The sequence below is a fragment of the Hylaeus anthracinus genome, unplaced genomic scaffold (assembly GCF_026225885.1).
Source record: "Hylaeus anthracinus isolate JK02 unplaced genomic scaffold, UHH_iyHylAnth1.0_haploid 12000, whole genome shotgun sequence".
NCBI lineage: Eukaryota > Metazoa > Arthropoda > Insecta > Hymenoptera > Colletidae > Hylaeus > Hylaeus anthracinus.
The window spans coordinates 6,236,661-6,259,963 of record NW_026534347.1 but is presented as its reverse complement, the minus strand read 5'-3'; the positions used below and the strand labels follow the sequence as shown (position 1 = coordinate 6,259,963).

The following is a 23,303-nucleotide window of genomic DNA, read 5'->3' as shown; positions in this document are numbered from 1 at the left end:
CTCCAGAGGAACCCATTACAAAAGCATGAAACGAAGAAGCGACGAAGGTCGCAATAAAACGAATTATACCCGAGCCCTGGGGGGCCTGGCTCGAGACACGGTTGCAGCGATTCCATCTATGAGAGTTCAAAAGAACACTGGCCCGTAATTCACCGAACGGAGGGGGTTGTTCCAAGACGAGGAGAAAGCATTCCCCGTGCAACGATGTTTGTGCCTCGACGGAATGAATCGCCACGGAGGTCTAACGAAATTATACGGGGCGCCTTGGGAACGCTTTGTACACGTATCCGATAAGGAACTACGTATTCCGTCTTTTACAAGGATCGAAAGATAAATACTCGAAGTAAGGGAATGGCAAACGAGCCTTAATGGTCCCGAGTGCAGATCTTTGTTACACGTTATAGATATCTGCGTTGCGCGAGGCGAACTGGGAGACGTTCTCGGGGTGCATCGGCCACGGTCGCTAAAGACACATTGTCCAGGGTTGCAACCCCGACGCGCCATTAGGCCAACACATGCGCCTACCCCGTTCTTTGCATTATTAGGGGCTAAGTAGCGACGACGGGCCGAGCGAATACCTAATTTCTGGAAGACCGTTGTGTTGTGTTGTACACATTACCCAACTGTTGCTCGTTGATTTCAACAATGATTAGTGTTGAAGGGTTAGAAGATTAGGTTGTATAGAAAGTTCGTGTCAATTTTTAAGAAAAATTTAAAGGTACATTTGAATTTTTATATATATTGGTATTGAATATTATACAAGTACTATTTCGTTCCACAACCTTTCCACCTTGAGACAAACCAATACATTTAATTGCCTATTCAGTTTCACACAGAGTTTCCGATTGCAACCAATCAAATTTTTTAAGCTCCTCTTCCGAATCACGTATCGTCCCAGGTAGAACAAGAATTGACGACGATTACCTGTGAACGAGAGGGTCGTGGCGAAATTTCTTGATGAAACACGTGTTCAGGTGTCCCCGGTGGAGCAGCAAACAAGTCACTCTCGTTGCGTGTCACAACAATACGCGTCGACAGCGTGACGGATGTTACGAGACCGTTTCTCCCTTTGCAAACGTCGCCACGTCCCCCGAGGGATTACGGGGTAAACGAATAATGGCCCGACCTTTTCACCCCTTCCCTCGCGCCCTCTTTCTCTGCGCTGGCGGCTATTACCGCTTATTGCATTACGCAAGCTCATTAATATATTCTCGACGGTCATGGAAAACGACGAGTCCCCGCAGGGCTACCGGCGAATTACATTCGACAATTGAAGTGTCTCCATCCACTGGGATAACAGCCGTGGAATGTGCGCGTGTCGTCGACCTTCCGTAGCGAAGGGTTCGAACCTGACAATAATTGTAAACGTTTCCGGTCTTCGACCCTCTGCGCGCGAATTTTTTGCCAACGGAAAATTGCAGCGGCTGGGATCTTTTTGCTTTTACCTTTAAACGGCTGTGCCAGGAGATATGGATTGTCCAATGCTGGAAGAGAAACGCACCATTTAACTGAGTTATTAATAGGTTTAATTCCTCTGCCATTAGACTGGAAACTATGGGAAGCTCCACACCTGTGTTATTTCACCTGCCGCAGAAGCTGAACGGACGGAAAGTCACGGTGGTCGTTCGATCTCACGGAACTGTGCTCGATGTCTGTGCCGTGGAGTGGAGATCCTTTAGACCGTTACTCTGAATCCTTAAATTATACTAAGTACACTGTTTTGGCTTTAAATAAATTTACGGGAGGAATGGTACTTGTTTTGGTCGCTCGGAATTCTTTTGGAACAGGATTTGGGGTAAAATAAATAAAAATGAGGAGGTGGATAAGAAAAGGGGTTTGTTTCATCTGAAGCAGAATTTTAGATTAAATTTAGTTTAGTAGTAAATGTAACAAACACTATAAAACAATAATTTAGTATTTTATCTTATCATTTTATCGTTTTCCAATAGGTCCTTGATATCTAGAAAGAATAAATATTTATTTTTCTCTGTTATTCTTTTCTGTCGAGACACTTTATCCGTCTTGTCGTTTATTTTTAGTAGAGGAAACTGAATCTCTTCTTTTCGATATTTCTTATCTAAGTTAATCGTCACAATGTCGCTAACGACGGAAGTCGTTACTTTAATACGCCCACGAGACACGAGTATCAATGACTCCCGACTGACAATTCGCCTTTAAGGAGACACAAAAGAGTACCCTGTAATCTCTGACAAAGAAATTGACTTTGTTGAGAGGTTTTCACTGTAAAGGGAAGATAAGGGGCTCGGTTTACGCTATCTACTTTCCGTAATTTATTAGATGCCAGCCAATTCGTAAATTGGAAATTCTCTTAACGATCAAAGCCTCCTGGAATCAGAGGTAAAACGACTAAGCTCTCTACGCTGGACAGGTAGGATTTAAATTAATCAAAGGATCGTGGAATGTACAGATTACTGATGGTTAAAAATTATTTGTTAGAGTCTAGAATCGACATGCGGTGCGAGGAAATTAATTTTCTTTAAGCTACATTGATCTTAGGAACAAATATAACATTTGCAATTTTCATAAACTCACGTTAAATAGTATGCGTAAACGATATTAAAACAAATAGAAACCATTGAATGTATCCGCAGTTAATTAACGATTTGGGTGGCTTCTATTATATGTATAGCATAATAATGAATAATTAATATATTCATTATCTAGCGATGTATTAAACGTTATGAAAATACCACGTTGTTATTTAAGTTTCTTTCTCGGCATTTTGACGTGAACTAAATATGTTAAAACGAACTTATTAAATGTTATGTTTCCATTAATATTTTAAACGAAAACATGCCGAAATCCATTCATCATTGGGAATTTTCATTTTTCTAATAAATGAATCTCGTACTCTCGCATACGTACTCGCGATAACAAATACTTCGTCACTTAAATAATTTATTAGACAAAGGTGATTACGTGTATTAAATAAGCAAAAATCAGTCGTAACATGAGACATCCATGCACTTCTCCGCCGAGCTTGTCGAGTTTCATTAACATCTTTGCTAGAGGATAATTGAAATTGTTTCAGTTTGATTGCATCGTAACCTGAGTTATATTCCGCATTATAAATTCTCTATTACACGAAAATTACTAACACGTGGCCGTAATTTAATTACAACTTTCATCTCGGACATACTGCGACTCCACTTTAACCTACATAATTTCAGAAATAATTAGATCTGTCGTATATTCGCAAAATCGTAATTATACAAGGCATTTATATTACTTATAGCTCTGGTGGATAACCGTGGATTTTATTTAATACAAATTCCTACAGATACGTAGCTTCCATCTGAAGGATATTTTTATGACTTTTTATTTCGTCTGTAATATGAACTGATTCAACTGTAATCGTTTCGCAGGTAGAATCACTTCGATCTCGATTAAACCCTAAGGAATTCCAATTCGCCATGAATATGAAACAAAGTGCCAAGATTCCAGCGTCGAAGACATCGCGAGAAGCGGAATTTAAAAAGACGCCAACTCGCGAAAGTAAGATGTGAAGTTATAACGAATGCAGCACGCCAAACGTAATTACTTTCTTGTGTGACGGTATACAGAGAGACGGATAGAAAGCGGAGGACTCGGAACGCTGACATAGGAAAGAACACGAGTTGGATACCGAAGAGTTCTTTCGTTAATCAACGTTTCAAAGTTTTTTACCTTTCGAACTTTTGCGGAACGGAATATTACTTTTTTATTGACATTCCGCGACTTCCCGCGATATCAAACATTATCTTTACTTCCGTCAGACCCTACTTCTTATTTCTTCTTAATCAGAATCGCGAGAAGAAATTGAACGTAGCGGGAACTTCTACTGGCGTTACTATTTATTATGTTCCAAAATCTGAAATTTGGATTTAATTCCTATGGAAGAATTAAATTTCTAATTTATTTTCTACTTTTAGCCACGTTGTAACTGTTTTACAGCGGCCCGAAATTTCGCTTTTTGATATTTTAACTCGCGTGCACGCCATCCTTTTGTCTTTCTTTTTCGCGGTGTACGCGTCCTCTCGAGGAGAAATAATTGGGAACCGCGTTCCCTTCTGGTACACTTGCAAAAAAAAAAGTTACGTTTCACTGCGCCATCGGAGTTTCGCGCAGGTGTGAAGTAAGTAGCATGTGTGTTAGACCAACAGTTAAATTATTATACCTTGCTGAACATGTTACCTGAAAATTTAAAAAGGATCCAACATTTACTTTACATCTTTGTTGTCCAGGTACAGTTTAAAATTTTTTATGCCATACCATGTACAGTTTTAATTTTATGGGCTGTTATGTCAGGTGCACTACGGTTCATTTCTACAAAATGTTGCGGTATAAATTACAAAATTCTATGAAGTTTCTATTTCTTTTAATAGTATCCAAGCATTTCATACTTGGGATTTTAAAAAAAGTCAGAGAAAAGGATTTTACTGTTCATATTCGATTAGTTTCGACAGTTGCTTAAAGAATCACTCTTTGTCATTGTTCTACAATTACTAGAAGATCACGTATAATGGATCCAACGTTGAACGCCAAGTTGTAACATGTTAACTTAGCGGTTGATCGGCGGATGCGCCGGTTCGGTGACGGCAATCAAACCTATAGCGACCAACAGCACGGTCTACCCTGAGTGTTCCGGCACTAGATAGATCCGTGCGACACGATCTCGCCTATCCACAACTTAATAGATCCGATACCATCACAACGGCATTATACGATCTGATATCGCTACAGCGTGGTTATTAGATATGATGCCGATGATGAGTCATGAAAACCACGCTTACATAATCCACGCTTGTTGGATACATCAACAATCTATTATATGCGTTGATCTATACGATCATACCGAAGCAGGGAACCGGTTATCAGAAGTCTAGTCAGCTGATATGAAATTTTCCTAGCAATTTAGAAAGAAATTGTTGTTCCTTCGCGAAATAAACTTACGATTAGACTCGATATTGACCTAACTGGATCCGTGGAAAGCAAATCCAGCCGACCTCGATTTGTGAAAACCGATACGTGTAGGTCTCGAGTGTTATCGAGAGAATCCGCGGAGTGTTACAAGTAACAGAGACCGCGAGAGGTTTCTAGAGTACCCCAGAGATGATACCGATATTCTCTGAATTACGCTATTCTAGCGTAAAATGACGTCAACCATGACGAAAATATGAAACAAGATATATCGTGGATATTTCAATAGTTATTGTACTCGGTGGATAGAGGAAACGGCGCTCTTGAAAACGCACTTTGTTAGAAGTCGATAGCTTAAACGGTTCCGGAGATAGACGGCTTCGAAGCTACTCCATTCAAGATTCACCGGGAGGACGAACTTCTCAGAAATGACGTACTTTTTTTCCAGGAAATGCGTACGCACTACTACCGATAGTAAACAAAGCAAGAAAAAAATGCGACTCAGCACGTGCCGGCGAGCGAGAGAGAGAGGCCCGAGTGTGCGAGCGAAAGGGCGATAGCGAGATTTAAGAAATTACACCTTCCTTCCAACCACGATATCTCTGGAACCGAATGACATATCGACCTGAAACAGGGCGCATTTTGAAGGGGAGGCATTGACGCTTTTAATGATAGTTTATTCGAAAATAAAGCTTGCGTAGTTTCGGAGTTACGGACATGTAAAGTTACGGTAATTTTAATACGCGTTATCGCAGGATTTCTTTAAAACCGAAATTGCCAATGTGATCAATTTTATTACAAATGCATAAATATCCGAAGTCTATATATTACGGATAAATATTCGATGACCTCGGTAATTCTAGTGTTAAATTCCCCCTTTATTTTCTCCTCTCCCTCGCCCCTCTACCATCATAACTTTGCAATCGCCACACGTTCTGGCTTTGTTTCTGGGTCCGCGTTCATGCGTGGATTTCCCTAGCCTGCTTTTTTTCTACCGACGAAAAAAAAAATCACGTCCCACGAGTGTAATTCGCCGCGCCACCGTAATCGCGTATATTCGGGCGCGTTCGTCCTCATTCCGAAGTTCGGGCCCGGTAAATCGCGGACTCGTGTTGAAAGTTCGGTCGGGTAATGGAGGTCGAAGTATAATTCCTGCAATGTTTCACGCGACGCGGCCGACTACATGCGCCCGGTGACGTCCCGTGTCCGAGCGGTAACCCACTTTAATCTGCCATACGCTGGCGCGTACTTGCGAGTACTATTTTTCCACGTTACCCCGCTGGTTTCGTCGGGAGGGCCGGATTTTTCCACGCTCGACGATTTTTCACCATTTGCTGCTGCTCGACGCCCCGGTACTTTCGACGAAACAGCTGTTCCCGCACGGGAGTCCTCAATTAATGCTAGAATCACCGAGGACGACGCCTGTTAAACATCCTGACTGTGACTTTAAAATTAGGGAAGAGAGGAATGAGTCAGTTTATCATTTTTCTCTTGCTTAATTCTGGGTAATGTTAGGAGTAAGCTGTAAGTAAGATTTCTTATTTCAAGTTTTCTAATTGCTGTCGTCTTTGCACTCGAGGTCTTTTATTCTGATATCTACCAGGTACTCGAGATGCTTTCTTAGAACTGCGATTTATGACATTACCTTGCTGGCTGTATTTTGAGGTTAAGGACGAAAGTTGACACGCTTGATAATCGATCAGAAGCGAGTTAATATATACGATTCGCCTGGAAATGTCGATACTCCTATCCGAGATGCTGGACTGCGTCCGATAAACTCGTACAGCCCATCTACCAAACGTACGAGAATTCGAATAACGGCATCAAGGGTATATCTGACAGTCCACCTCTTTTACGTCTTTCCTAAAGTCAATCATGTATCCGAATATACGAGCTATCGAGACATAAATTCGCAACCCAACGGAAACTGATCGATTCAAAAGATACGAGAGTACCTTGATCCTACATCGATACGGAGCAGTGTTGAGTATACTAGAAAGCGTTAAAGTTTCATTCAGAAAATCATCATTATTAAATAAGAATGCAAGCAATCTTACAAAGTATAAAATAATTTCTCAGAATGCGTCAAAAATAGAACACTTCGATACTCTTACCAAATTCCAAGGAAGCTAGCTACATAGGTTTTGAAACGTTTCCGCAACGAAGAGCTGAAATTTTATTAAAGTTTTAAACCGACGAAAGTTCGACAGGGAAAGGACAGCTTCTAAATTGTGCATGATATTGGAGCTAGACGCTGTGTCCATGAAAACTTTGCGGAAACATGCACGAGAAGGCCTAATTCGCAAGTTTCTAAGCGACCGTCTTTGTTGCTCTTTGTTTACAAGGCACCTCTGTTGTAGAGACACCATGTAAAACACCGTCGCGAACAACAACTTCGCGTAAACTAAACTATTAGCGTTGCAAATTAATGAAACCAAACGCTGCGAGGAATATTCATGGGGTGCAGGATTATACTTCATGTTTTGGTATTCGTATCGGTTAATTACCAAGAAGTGTTGTTTATTTTAGTCCAAGTTAACCCTAAAAATTAAATACGAGAAACAGAATTTACAAACTTGGCGCACGCGCAAGAGTTGGAGAGATTGAAAATCTAACTAACTATACTAACTGCTGTACCATACTCATTTTCCGCGACAGGACATTTTTTTAAGTTAATCTTACAAACATCTGCAGATAGTTTGGAAAGTTGGGGGATGCGATAGGTACGATTTCATTCGATAAGTGCGAAGGATCGAGCAACCGAAAGCGATATGACACAAATGACTTTGGATGTTCGGATTCCCGAACACGCTACGTTAGAATAAGCGAGACTTCCAAACTTCCTCGATTCCCGAACCAGCTAGATTTCTGGATCTCCAAGATACAGTAAGCCCTCGTTAATCCGGACACTGTTAATCCGGGTTTTAGATAATCCGCTAGAGCGTTCTCTAAGCGACGAGTGGGATTTTGGAAGGCATAAGAGTCACACTCACTGAAATATTAACGGTGCAAAGAGAGATAGAGCGCTCTTTCAGTCAATCGTCCATCTGTGAATCGAGTTCAGTATCGTTGGTGACTATGAATCTTATATAGGGCGTGTTTTACCGAACCAAAAATTTCATTAAATTGTTTTCTTTATTGTAGTACACAGAGAAGCTGAAAGAACCTTTTTGTGCAGAATTTAATTGAATTTCATTTAACCGTGACACGTGAAACTCAAGAAATTGTTGATTATTCGTCCCTCATCCTCTTAGTCCCCCAACACGATGAGCTCGGTGTCCCAGCTTTTTGAATGACAGTTAAAGCACAAAGGCGACACTGTTTCGCGCCGAGAAAAACACGAGGCGACTCGGTAAGAAGAAGAAGAGTTTGGTACGTTTCCCTGTTATCGTTGGACGCGCCATGAGCGCGTTATGCAGCCGTGGATACGCCAAGGGGAAGGAAGAATAAGTGAGTAGAGAACGGTTGTAAGCGAGGAAGGAAGGAAGGAAGGATATGCGCAGCCTAGGACGACACATCTGAGCTTGCAGCCTGCAACTTTTCCCATCAGCGCACAGCAAGCTGCGAGCTTGTTATGCGAAGCTTCAAGCATGTAACGCCAGATGCCGCATATTGGCTCGCACCTGACCCACATCATCGAAAACAGAACTTCTTTTCTCTGTTCGAACCAACCTGTCGACCAGACGCAACATCTTCGCGAAGTAATCGTTAGAGATGGCTTGGGATAGGTTTTCCTTTCCTCGTGTAGCGATTATGTATTTCTCATCGGATGTTGATTTCTCTCAGAATGTTCTTCTGGGTTCCAATGATGTCAAGGCTTACACTTTTGTCTGAGAAAGGTTCTCCTCGCTCGACTTCTATAATTTCATATATTGGGGGACATCTGTTTTCGTAATCATGCGCGTTTCAACTTCAGCCGGTTGAACATTCGAACTTTGTTAACGCAGTCATCGAACTAATCGAAACTATCGAACTCTCGAATTGCACGAACTGATTTTCAATATTATCAGGAGTTCGTGTGTTTGGAGAGTTGTCGTTGACAACTTGGTTATTATCGGTTTTAAACTTGGTATTATGTCGTTGCGTTTATTATATACTGAGCTATTCGCAATGTTTTTAAATTATAAATAGACAAAAGAGTTGATATAACATTTTCATTTCTCACTTTCAAGCATTACGAAATCGCTAGATAGATCAGTGTCGTAATTTTGTTTCATAAGAGTGAAAAGGGGTCGTAAACCTCTTACAAGTATATCAGGCTTTTCTCCACGCGAGCTCTTTGCAGAGGATCCAAAAGTTCGTTTAATATGTTACATAATAACACGGAGCCCTGAGACGTTACTTTCGTCTGGCTTAACAATGTTCCGTCAAGTATTACAGGCCTCCACTTTGTAGAATATTTAGAATTTATTTTTCACGCTTCTCAAAGGTTTACCATTTAAAAAATATCATACTTTCCAGCATCTTAGAACTCTGTTTATTCGTCGCCGTGTCAGGAAACGCGTAACGTTAAAATACACTGTTTCCTAGCTCCCCAGCAACGTTATACTTTGGTAGCATAATTTTTTCTGAACGTCAGGGCGAAAACAGCCATGGCAAAAATACGGATCGAAGCAGAAGGAGCGCGCTCGTTCGCTGGGGCAGCTGTGTCAGCTTCGAAAATCGTTTTCCTGTAAACGATTTTAAATTTGACGGCAACAACCGAGTCCGTCGTTATTGTGTCGTTCCTCTTGTGACGGTAGTTTCGTCTGGAATTTTTCAAAAATCTATTTTTCTATAGAGTTTCGTGAAGGTCCGCGTAGATAAAGTATGCACGAGAAGGTTTATAAAGGACATGTAGAAATAAACTCATTGGTATAATTCTAAAAATTGTTCTCCCAGAGAATTTATTGAAAAGTTTCGTATTATTATTTTTCAATCAAACAAACGTTTGTTATTGTTAATAGGAGCATGCGAGAATATATCCTTATCGATTGCATATTTCAACCATTGGGTATTTCAGTGCTAGCTCTCTCCAGAATGCAATTTAAAAATGCATACCAATGTCTGTTTGAAAATAATGGGCAAATGGAGTTCGAGCTCTGCGAACCAGATTACCCCTTAAACACCGGCATACTTCACCCCCGGCCGCGATCCTCGATCCACGATTTCCCTCTTGCGTTATCTAAACGAGGGAACGTACAAACGCGCAATAAGGAAACCGACGCTGGAATTCTCGAGATGAGGATCCGCGCGCACCCTTTGCATATGTTCAGAGTGGAGAGCAGGAAGTCAATACAGGGAAGGGAAGGCCAATTGTCGAAGGGAACGTAAAGAATGAAAAATATAGGTCGAAAACAGTGGGGCATGGAAAATGGCTACGGAGAAAGTGGAACGAAGGAAAACGGAATTGGAAGGAAAGATAAATAAAAGATTACATAGGCTGAGGGAAGCTAGAGGCTCTACGCTAATTAATATATGGTAATACTTGCGTTTCATGCACTATCGAAATAGTTAATGATTTTAATGAATGTAAAGTTTTGAGATTATATCAACCTATTAGGTCATCCCATAAGTTCATGCTGAAAACTGTGTTAATATTTAATAAAAAGACTGTAGAAATTTTTTAGTGACGGTATAATGACTGTCAGAAAGGTGAAAAAATATTTTTAAATGAAAGAGATTGCCATCCTTTATAACACTTAAGAGAATGTTTCACGTATTAATTTGAGTAGCTGAAGTATAAGTAGCATGAACTTTTAGAACGACCTAATATTACTTACCACAACAACAATTTAATATAATATTTGATAAATTTTCTCTTGTAATATTAACAAACTCTGTCTAGACCAAAGGATACAGCACAAATACGCACCCCTGGTAATCCATACATCCCACACACCCTCGTGAACTTTTTTCATCACATTTTACATCCTCTATCGACAACTCAAGATGGCTTCCACGTGCCAGGTTACGCAGTATATGTAAATATCTAGCCCGGCCGCCGCGATAACCGCATTATCGTTCCACCCCCTGAGAATTCAACTTTCGAGCGTTGAGCAATTACTTTCGAATTCAACGCCGGTTCCAGCGGTACTATCGCGATGGAGTTCAGAGGCTCGCGTTCTTTAGGACTTGAATTTAATGCACTGCTTCTTCCCTCGCGGACATTCACCCTCGCGGAGTTAATTACCCGGCTTGCATAAGCGCAATTACGTAACAACTTGCATCCACCTCATTACTCACGCCCACTAAAATGACCATAAAGAAGGAACGAAGGATGACAGTTGGCCGGCTTTGAGGAAAGCCTGGAACGCGAGTTCCATCAAAACTGCTTATCGTCTCTGCCAACGTTGGTATCCCTTTCAAAGACTGATAACAAATTTAAGTTCTTTGTTGGTCGCTGGTAGTGTTATATGTACCTTAAATTTTCTAGATAATTATTACGCGTATATTTTAAAAACACGATTTTTGAATTGTTCGTTAATTTAAACCTGCACATATTCTCCCGTACTTTGGACCATTTGTTAGCTTTGCTACTGGATGAAACCCGTAAAATTAATCCGTATTAATCCAAAGTACGTATTATTTCGTAAGCGTAATAATATTATTTGACACGTTATTCTGTCAGTCTGTTCTACTTATCGTATCAACTAACACTTGCGCCACTCGTCTGATCATGTACTGATCTATTCTACTTGCTACACCAGATACCTCTTCGTCTTCGTGTCTGACCATACACTGGCATGCTCTACTGCTCTCTCTCTCTCTAACAATCGAAAACTTCTCTACTCCAAGAGTCAGGTATCCCCTTTAAAACTTAAAAATAACATAATTCCCATCTCGAACCATCGAGTATTGTCAGACTGCGATGTTTTCTTGCGACTAATATTTTTCTTTGGTCTATCTTCCTTTATCAATATGTTTTTTTTCTGTCATATTTTTAACTCGACCTTTCACATCGTCGTTCCTTTTTCCTGTAAGCGGAGTAATCCAGGGATTTATGTTTTTCACTTGTTTCCATTTTGCTTGTTGGCTGTCCAATATTTAGACCGGGCTTTTCGACGTTGGGACTTCCTCTTTTTTTTTTCGGACATGGAAATAGACTTTGATTTGATGTCCTTTATCTACCATTTTTCGATACACGACGGCCATTGTTTATTTTCTATCCTGTCCATCCGGATTCACATTTTTCTTGTGTATGCTGCATGAAAACTCTTCGATTCCGAGCTCGCGACTGTTTTTCACATTCCACGCTACTAGACTTTCAATGTTCGACTAACCCTTCCGATTTCCTGCCCCGGGGCTGAAAAGCCTTTTAAATAATACTGTACACGATCGAAAACAAAGTCTACGATGTCTCTTCGAGAGGAAAGGGTTACTAGAGACAGAACTTAATGCTTCACTCATCCTTGTATTTTTAAATATTCCACATAACACCATGGTTATATTTTCAAAGAATTACTAATGAGTTATTTTAGATTGAAACTATTTATTTCACCATATTTAATATCCATGTTTGATATACAAAATGGAGCCGATTTTGATACGCGTCTCGAGAGATTCTAGGTACCCTCGTTAAAGAAACATCAATTTGTAACTAAAACGCGAGTATCTCGATTGTAAATAACGAGGAAGAGACCATGAAAATGATGCTGAGCTCTGACCCGAAGGATTTGTCGCGTTCCAACTGCGACAGAAATATAAAATCTCATGGATCCCATATAAATCACGTACGAGGCCTGATCCAGGAATCTCCCACGCAAGGGATCGCGTAATTTTTTTTCGCCAGAATTCTAAATACCCCGTCGATGACCTTGCTATCGCGTGGGCGCGACAACAGGAGTCTTCTCCTATTTACATTTCCTACAGCGCGAACTCGAGGAATTAAATTCCAACGGTGGCCGTCTGCCCTGGCCGCGATCTTTCCGCGTTCCCGATCGTCTAAAAAAGGATCGACTGTCGAAAGAGGTAACGCCAGGAAAATCCTGGATAATCCATAGAATTCCACGGCTAGACAAGAGGATAAACTCGGAAAAGAGCGAAAAGATTTGTGCCCCTCCATTTTGCTCGTCGAGGATAAACTGCGATATAAAAACGGGAGGAAAAGAAACTTTCTTGAAACGCACTACCATGGAGAATCGATGCTTTCTGTTATCGGTTTCAACCGTGTAGTTTTATTAATATACGTGGCCTAAGATAGTCTCTTTTACACTAATTTAAGAGAACGATCCTCCACGTTCAACAATTCCAGAGATAAAAATTCTTTCCTGAAAGGAGTTTCTTTAAAATTCCTTAAACCCTTTCGACTTCAAGGGTGTGTATTTTTTAAACCTCCTCTGGTTTTGAATGGCCTGCAACATACAGTGGTTGAATTTAAACCGAGTGGTCGATACGGGCGTGGAATACTCGCGGTTTTTCTAACTGGACTGCGTGAACGTTTCGCGAACACGGGGCTTTTTCGGTTAGCGTTGCCGCAGCGAAAGGGTTAACAAGGCGACGCGCGCAAACGAACAAATATCTCGCAGTTTTCTTCATATTTTTACACGCCATCCACTGAATTTAGAGAAGTGCAGGGGCACGGTTAACGAAGTTTAATTATTTAAAAAGAATCCGCCCGGTGGCTCGGAAAAGCCCATATTTACTTACGTTCGTTCCGCAGCCGACGAAATGAATTCAGCTGACGGCGTGAAATATGCGGTTCATTAAAATATGCATAATTCGAAGCAATTTTCGCCACTCATCCACGTCCAGCTCCGGCGCAATTTGGTGTAACAATACAGGGCGGTAAAGAAGTGGGTAGATAAAGCTCGCACATCCTCAACCTTGGCCTCGATATTTATTAACAAGTCACCTTTGAAAGCCCTGTGATTAATTTCAAAAAGAAACTCGAAGGGCAAGATATTTTTCACGAATGTTAAATTGTGATTAAATTCGAAGGTCCGCAGAGAAGTCGCTTCTGTTGAAAACGTTTTTTCGGGCACCGAACAATGATTTCAGGGGGGAACTTCTCAACAGGAACGACGACTTTTACGTGACAAAGTTGACGAGAACTTTGGCGAGACGTTCGCAGTCATTTCTGGCCGAAAGGAAAACGTTAACGGAAGCCAACGGGAAGAGACTAACAAAGAAAGTTCGCAACTCTCTTTAAGCCAGGAAACGAGGAACCGCGACGACGTTTCTGACTCTTCTCTGTCTATATAGTTCCCTGCTACGTGCAAGACGCTTTATACTGGGTGATCCATCTGAAACGAGCACGAATAACTCGCCTACATTTAAGTATAGATGCTTTGTTTCGAATAGAACATAATCAGTAGTATTTTTTTATTTCCGAATGGAAGTGTAGGAGAAATGAGATCAATTCTTTTTTGTCAAGTGCACTAGTGCAGAATAAATTTAAAGCTCAGTTTGTAATATACGTATCATATGAGAAAAGTATACGTAGTTTAATACTAATTGCAAATTCTCTATGACTTTAAAAAGATACCAGAAAAATTCTGTAAATAAAGTTCTTTTTATTCTGTTTGGACGACGCGAGGTGATATGCAAAATAAATCCCCCTAGCTATTTGCATTTTTAAGGTTTTCGGGTCGTGCTCGTAGATCCCGTTTTTTGCTTTGTTCCATTACGTTGGTTGCACATATTCCTCAAGTGCAGTGAATTACAATTAGAAATACTTCAAACGCTGCGCGAATCGTTGCGTGTTCCGCGAGTTAGTTGAAGATTCGGAATTTATTCTAACTGTGATGACACTCACGCTGAAAATGATTTTCTTAAATAGTTATTCAGCTACCCACATATTCATACTCTATAAATTACTACAAACGATTCCCACAACTCCTTTCATCGTGTTACGAAACCACCTACAAATTTCCTGGCGTTATTTTGAATCGCTTTTTATACGTACAACGTATACCTCGAAAGCGGTGGTTGTTAAATCTTCTTAAGCTCGCGGCACAGTTTCAAAGAAAATGCGAAAATTCTTTAGGCTCGTGGCACGGTTTTAGAAAAAGAAGGCTGGCACAGTTCTCAATCATGAATAGTTATATAGTAACCAGTTTGAAAACTATGCTGGTCCTGAATTTACGTTTTTGTACATTTTCTGAATTTAATTATTGTAAAAAAAGGAATTATAATTAATTTCGTAATTTTTAATTTTTTAATTTTGTGTCTTAAAATAAGAAGGAATAATTTTAAAAAATACGCAGTTTTATTGACTCTGATTGAGACAATCAGCTTCTTGATATTACCAGTAACTCCTGTGCAACACCAAGGATCTGAAAATTACTGAAAATACCAGTCACGAAATCTCCCTGCTTCCGAAATTCTTCAGCATCGATCACCGACGTTTATTACCTCCGGTGCAATCGACAATCGTTCACAGGGGGTAGTTTCATTCAAGCCAAACTCGTTAGGTTGCCGGTAGAACCGATAAAATTGTCCCCACACGAACACTTTTCTTTCCTTTTCCTATCGCGATACGTGAGAGCCGAAGTTATCGCAGCCGACAAGACTTCGTCGCGCAAACAGGCTTGAAAATTCGAATGAAACGCCTCGAACTCGGAAATCTCCTCTCGAGTCCGAGGTTTACCCAGCTTTCATCGGTTCGCCAACCACCCTCGCCTCGTTTGCCATCAGGGAATGTTTGCTTAAGCGGAAAAGTATCGGAGGGACGAGAAGTTATTACCTCGAATCACGGGTCGAAGAAAAAGCAAGGGCCTACGCTGGCTCGTACAATGAAGTCTGTTTAACCCGCCCTCGTACATTCTTTAGAGACTGCGTTCTTTCAGTAAAGGAATCGCACGAATGTACGTTTAATTAAAAGACAACGTGATCCTCCTGTTAATTCCCAAGAAACGCGCGTTATTGACTGAGTGAATGTTTCAGCCGCGTTGTTTAAGAACGAACAGATAGAGTCTTGTTTGGTCAAAGCTAAAGAACGTTCCTTGCGTTTGGAAAGACGTGGACCTATCTCGATTGCCGCTACCTGATCTCGAGTGGACTCGCAGAACTGATTTTACGACTGTTGTTAACTTGTTGACCGAGGCTTTGTTTCCTCGCTGGCTTTCGTCGCATTGAATTCTGTTGATCCATCGTAGCGATATTTCAAATGACGTGTTACTTTAATTATTTGGTATCGCACTTTTCCAGTAATAATTCTTAAAAATAGTTCTTGGAGCAATGATTGAAAATAGTAGTTTCGTGCGTGGGATGGGGAAATAATTAAATAACCTTAAACATGTTCCAGAATCTTTCAGTAAAGCAGCGCTTCAAAGTTCAGAGGTAATAATAGTTTATCTTAACTATCGAGGAACTATTTTAATCGGAAAATTTTGAAGGGAACTTTTCCCACCTGGGGCTGTTCATTAGTTAATAAATTTTGATCAAAGCGTAGATCGTTTCCTTTCAGCTTGGTCGTAAGGTGTGCTGGCAAAGTTTGCATGGAAACATAAAGGATAACTGTAAATAATAATACATCCTATAGTGAATGGTAAACTAATATTCCGTTGGAGTGACTCTCATTTCATCCACTAGAAATAATCACTGTCTCGTCAGACGTTTGCGAAATATTCCTTTTCCCCTTCGCAACTCTTCCTTCGACCTTCCGTCCACTTACCCTTCAGTCAGCAAAGCAATTTGTGAATTTAGCGAACGAGGAGTCCCAATCCTGAAACAATATAAAGCTCGAGACTGTGGGGTGAGGTAGATCCCCTAGGCAAGTGCATTTTTAATAACATTCCTGTGTCAATCTCTTTCGTTTCGATTTCGTCCTCAATCTTGACGTCTCCACGCGAAACCCCTCTGTTTTCCGCGTTTCCTTTCCCCATCATTCCCTATAATTTTAAATAAAAACAAGTGAAAGCGTGCAAGAGTCAACTGAAACGCTGTTAACCCTTTCAGACCTGAAATATTTCTCTTTCTCGTACCATTTAAATTTTAGGGTTAACTTGGACTAAAATTAGTATGGATAAACCAAAAAAAAACAATTCTAATAGCGTAGTTCTACTCAACATTTGTACGTAATTACAAATTTTTATTTGCTAAATCGAGGAACAAATCCAACTTAGTCCCGAATCTATCAAACCAGCAGCAGCTCCCACAAACCATCGGCCACTCGAATTACCGACCAAGCTGCAACCAATTTCCTGCCTCGTAGTACTTAGTTGACCACTGGTTTTCAAGAGGGTCTTCATACCAATAGATAAATGTATCGCGGGGCTAATGGCCGCGCCTCGATCGATACAGTTGCGGTTTCCCGGAACGGAGAAAACCCTCGTAAACCGAATCGTCAGTTTATCGCATACCGTACGATGCATTCCAGCTGTCTAACGATGCCCGAAACCGACCAACACGCTTTCCACTTTTCTTTTTTTTTTCACAACGCGCGGAATTTAATTCCACCGCGTTTCCCCAAAATTTACCCGCAATTCTCTCCGACGCTCCGCGTTCCACTCCGCCCCCCCCCCCCCTAACCCCTTCCGTCGCGACTTCGCCCTTCCGCGGCTCCACCTCCTTCGCGTTCGAACCAGGAATTTTTTTCCGCGCCGTTTACGGATCCGCAATGAATTTCGCTGCCGGCGCACGAGGAGATTTAAAGGTGCAAGCTGCGTTTTGTTTCGCTGACCTCCATTTTTGTTTCCGCTCGGTAGCATCCGAATGTGCCACGCGGTATAGTTCGACTATAATAGTTTCATCTAGGTGACTTCCGTGCAATAAACATTCCTAGGTATAGCGATAGTTTGCTGGGACATTGACAGATCTATTGAGGAAATTTTATTTAAATGTGTACTACAATTCTTTGATGCTTTGGTAAATCGGTAAAAATTACATCTGGGTATAAGGGGAAGTAATTGAGTATTTAACACGTTGACTGCCAGTTTACAAACAAGTTTCTTATATTCCATTATTTATCTATGAATAGCTAGAATTTCATGTTACGTATCGAACTGAAAACCTCCACCATGCTAGACATTTCATTGAATTACATTTCTTCCTTCACTCCGTATGCCCAATATTGCTTTATTTATATCACGTAACACCTGTATTACCTTATTTAACAGCAATATCCGCAGTTAGGCAAATTATACATAAAACAAGCACGATCGCAATAACAAATAATTGGCATCGAATCGTTTTACATAACTTTCGGAGTTGATACGTGCGAAACGTAAACACACCGACCAAATTTATCCTCTTCGAAAAGGGTAACCGTATATTAATTGATGAAATGATAATCAGTGGAGCGTTCGACGATTACTCGGTCTAATTAATGAAAAGCCATTAATGAGACAGCCGACCCGTGGCTGCTATATTGTTAATACATTATGCAGAACCTATACTTCCGATGGACAGTTACACCTAGATATATGTAATCCTTAATTTCGACTATTACAAACACTTAATACATCTGTGAATGAATCAACGAGGTTTTGTCAATGATGATAAGTTCAAACAAGACTCTGGGTTTTAATCACAATCATATGTTTACCTTGTCCATTTCTTCCTCCCGTATGTTATTTAAATGTGTACAATAATTCTTTGCCCTACATTACCGAAGAATATTTCCCCTCTCGACATCGATGCCCCATTTAAAAACTCCACGCGGCGAGAGTCCCTCAAATCCATTTTCTATCGGAACGTTGGCATTTAGCAAACTTTTTCTCGATTCTCATTTGCATGGAATCCCGGCATCTCCGCGGCAAACCTGCCTTGAAACGCGCTGCCTCGGCTTTTTTCCTCTTTCCGTTTTGGTAGACGCTCGTTCGCGGCGAGTTTACAATTTTCCTCGCACGCTCGCAGCATTAAAAAGCACCGGCGAGGGTGAATGGGTACGCGGGGACGCAGACACGTGTTGTGCTCGCGAAAGGACAGTCGCGGAATGGTAAATGGCGCCGGATATCTCTCCCAGGGTGCCAATCGGGAGAATTCTAGAGCGAGTCGGATCCCGCGGATCGATGTCACGAGCTTTGTAACACGAAGTCCGGCAAGCAATTATCGTCACACGTGTTCCTCCCGTGACGCATGAGCAAAGGGAAATGACTACGCTCGACCTGAATTACAAACGACGACGGCCATCTCGTCTTTCCGCAGACTCGAGTTTGCGTTCCGTGTTACGCGAGAACCTGCTCGAATTTTTGTTCGTTTAGGGAAAGCGATGTGTCTCTATTCGACAATGTCAGAGTTGGTCTGCTACAAGAATTAGTATCTTGGGAATTAAGTCGTCAAAATTATAATTTCAAAGAACCTGCTCTGAATCTGCAAGATAACCACGAACAAATACATTGATACTTACATTAATAAATAATAATTAATAAATAATAAATATATTAAAATACATGCAATATCTACGAGTCCAAACGAAAATAACCTACACGACCAATCCCGTACCCTACACTCCGTGTTCTCGTTTGACTCCTTATTGTTGAATATGGGAGGCGTAGATATTGCAAATATAAAAGAAGAGAAATACTTATCATCCAATTACATTGAATATTTTCAATGCGTTCTCTCACCGAACGTCTCCACCTCTCATCCGTGGATGAAATTGATTCCATCGCACGTGGAAGGGTTGCGTTTCTCCGGTGTAATTCGATATCGTCGAAGACGCGGAACGCGCGAAAAGAAATTCTCGAGGAACGTTTCCGTCAGCATACGGGATATACTCGTAAATTCGGTTACGTCATTACCAGGAGGCGCGTCTCGTAAATCGAATGAAATTGTTTCACGTTGGGTAAGGCGAGTACCGTGGGCTGTTTTAAGGGCGCGTAATACGCCCCCGCGACCTTCCATTCCGACGTCTTTTGCGTAGGTAAGGGAGGTCTGGGAGAGCGGTTCGATCTGTCGGGAACAGACGCCCTCGCGAGGGGCGCAACTTGATTTACACTTTCCTTATACGCCACTTCTCTCCCTGTTCCCAGAGAAGAAACGTGCAATTCTTCGAGTGAATCGAGAACAGCTTGGCTGGTCCAAGTCTGAAGTATGATTTCCTTACGTTGTTCGAGTGTTCTTTATAACCATTTCGGCGAATTTATCGACCCATCGGTCTCTCGTGCTTCGCTACTTCGCGGGTCGTCCGTTCTATTTAATAGTCATCGGATTGCGATCAAGGCTGGGACAAAATATTGTTCGCATAGTAAATAGAGAATGAACTATTTCAGTATTTATCCTTTGTTACTGTACAGCTCTGTTTAGTATTCGTCAGGTTGTATTAAATAGTAACTAGCGAATGGGCCACTTAATTGTAATATCTAACTATGAAAATAATATATTTCAGAGCAGGACTGCACGATACACTTCCTCAAAGACATCAATGTATATTCCAAAATATAATACAAAATCAGTCTCTACCTAAACAATTAATATTCGTCACTAATGACCTCGTAGTAAATGTAACATAAAGCAGATAACGAAAAATGAAGTATATAAATTCATTATTGAATTCAATACCGCGTGAAATATTTTTGCATTCATTTGAAAAAAGTATTTTCTCAAAAAATATTCCAATTGTCGCGACAATCATCCAAAATGACGTTTAACCCCTGGAACTTTCCGTTAACTACATGTCGAGATCACGCGGACGGTGATCTGGTCAACCTAATTGTTTATCGCGAAATCCCCTGGATGTTAATGGATTTAGCGATAATGTGGTAGTATATTAAATTGTCAAGCGCGGCAGTGCGCTTTTCGTTTAATGAAAAACGAGCAGCTGACAGAACGAAAATAAATCATGTTAACCGAAATTCCAAATCAAACACAGTGTAAACTTCGCGTTGGTTTATTTTCAACGATTCATTTAAACAAATATTTAATTAAACTTTACCGATGAATATGCGAAACTCGATTCACGATGGAAAAAAGGGAATATCGCGATTCACAACGGGAAGAGTGAACCGTATCGCGAAACGAAATTAATCGAATCAGAAACAAATGACATTTTCCACGTCCCCGATAGCGGGAACGACACACGCAAGCTGTATACGGAGCTCGCTTGAATTCGAACCGTCACTTGTCGCACTGTTTCTTCGTTTGAAACAAAACAGGAGACGTTTCAGACGTAGAAACGACAAAGACAAAATCTAACAAAGGGATAAATCCAAGATTTTTCCATTTACTCTTCACTCCTCCAAGTATTTTACTAGTTTAAAAATTTGTAAATCTATTGTATTATTGACTGTATAAGCACATGACGAAATATAAAGGTGTGAGGAAATCTATAATTGATTCTACCAATTATTTTTGCATTGTTAAGGATAGATTCGACTGGTTTTAAAAGCTGACAAATTTCTAGGAATGCTGTACTATATACTGTTATGTGTGAGTATTTCAGAGGTGAAGAAACTCACACCTGGTGGATTAGGTTAACGAGTGTAGAAAAGCGTTCAATGCGACGCAAAAACGATCCTAGTGTGTAGATTTGGGATTGGTTGCGATCGAAACTAGTGGAGACTGTTGGAATTCATTTGAAGTTTTGGACGAAAAGAGGCGGGCAGAATTAGTGTACCGGTGGCGAGAGAGTCTCGAGGGTGCATTACCCACGAAGAGGGTGGTATACCGTTGGAGACTTTGTACAGTAGTCGATCGAGATTCAAAGGTAGAGTTTCTTTGAGAGTCGGTGGAAAGAGCAAAGTTTAAAAAGGGAAGAGAAAAAGGTGGAAGTTGGAAGGAGCAATTACTTATTCTCGACCTTTTTTTAACAATGGAAGATCCTTAATTGTGGTCACTACACTTATATAATATATTCAAACTAAATCAATAGGCAGAAGCATAGAAACACTCACTTACATAATATGAAATACGAATTAAATTACGTTATAATATGAATTACGTTAGTAAACGTAACTGGAATAAATTAAACCAATTTACGTTTTATTTTTCTTAATTTTTTCGGAGGGGTTAGGAAGAGTGTCATAAAATGCGTTCAAAAATTTACAGTATGCGTTAAAATCTAACTAACTAAACTAACTGATCGCGAACCGCCAACTGCTGTACCATACTTAATGATTTTCCGCGACAGGACATTCTTTTTCTTAGAAAACTAATTCATTGCTTTGTGAGGCGCTAAGCTGTGTAACGGGACATATTTATTCTGTTACTACCCACCCATTTCATCGCCTCGCAGCATTTTTCACCATATAACGTGACATGAATTTCGGCCGTTCGAAAATAAAAAGATTTTCAATCTTAAAAAAGCCTAAATGTTTTCCAGGTTCCTCGCACGCAATTTGAAACAGTATGTACAAACCCACAATTCCTAAAACCACTCCTTACAATCCTCGGGCTTTCACATTTACCGCAGAAATTAAAATAAAACTAACCTCGTCGAGAAACCCCTGAAATAACCGTGCACGACAAAATTTGCTGCAACTGCACGCATCGCGAGCTGCAAACAGTTATGTTACCAGACTCGCGTAAGTGGAGCCCTGCGAAGGGGGGTTGAAGAGCAGGGAGGCGAGTCATTAAGCAGGAACTGCACCGGGCCTCTTCTGGATATGAAGGTGGGTTTTAAAGGAGCCAGCTAAGGAGGTCGGAGAAACGAGCAGGGTAAAGATGCCGCAAAAGAAGGCGGGTAGCGACGGCAGTCTTGGAGGCGGGGAGGTGAGGAGGTCGGGAAATGAGGCTGCAGCCGCGCATTCCATCGCGTCGGATCGGTTTAAGAGCTTGCGCCACCTTCGGCGGCGAGAGATCGAAAAAATTTATCGAATGATAAATTTGATAGCTACAACCCTTAAATATATCATAGGCAGATTAAATTGGAAAAATCGTAATATTGAAAAATATGTGAGATATTAGTCTGTGAGGAATATGCTACTTGCATTAAAGATCTTCCCAAGGTCACCATTTTGAATAGAAATTGAAGCACCGCCGCGATTAATTTCTTCAGAACCAGATCTACTTTATGTTTCGATGGCACCCCTGAAGAATTCATCGCCGGAACGCCGCGACGTTGACATCCTGCGACCTCCTTCCTCGGCCGCAACTACTTCCTCGCTTTCAACCAGTCGCGTAAAGAGTAGCAGCGAGGTCCTTTGAGAATAACGCATCGGAAACGTTCCCTCGAGGCGCCGCAAGGGAAACCGTTAGGGCGTTAAGAGCACTTGTTGCCACCCCGTTATCGTTACTCTTCTCGCCGCGCTACTTGCTCTTCCATCTCCCGGAAATTCATCTCCTGCCCCCGCGACCGTTTTGTTCGACTGGCGCACCTATGAAAGGGACAGAAGTTAAGTGGCTCGGGGTTGCACGATGAAGCTCCTTCCCTCGCCCTAATCCTGACTGACAGACCCAGGCGCGAAACATAAACAGAAGAACTGATCGCTTGACTCAGGAGGAATCGAGTAACCATTGAGGAGACTTCAAGGACGGTTAAAGGATTATGTGTTTGAATAAGTTCCACGGTGTTTGCTAAT

General features: G+C 41.1%; 1 protein-coding gene across 1 annotated transcript in view; it reads left to right on the top strand.

The window, feature by feature from the left end:
• Positions 1–23,303, top strand: part of LOC128890130 (peroxidasin-like) — a 232,890-nt gene that overhangs the window by 190,337 nt on the left and 19,250 nt on the right. The gene's annotated exons all lie outside the window — the stretch shown is intronic.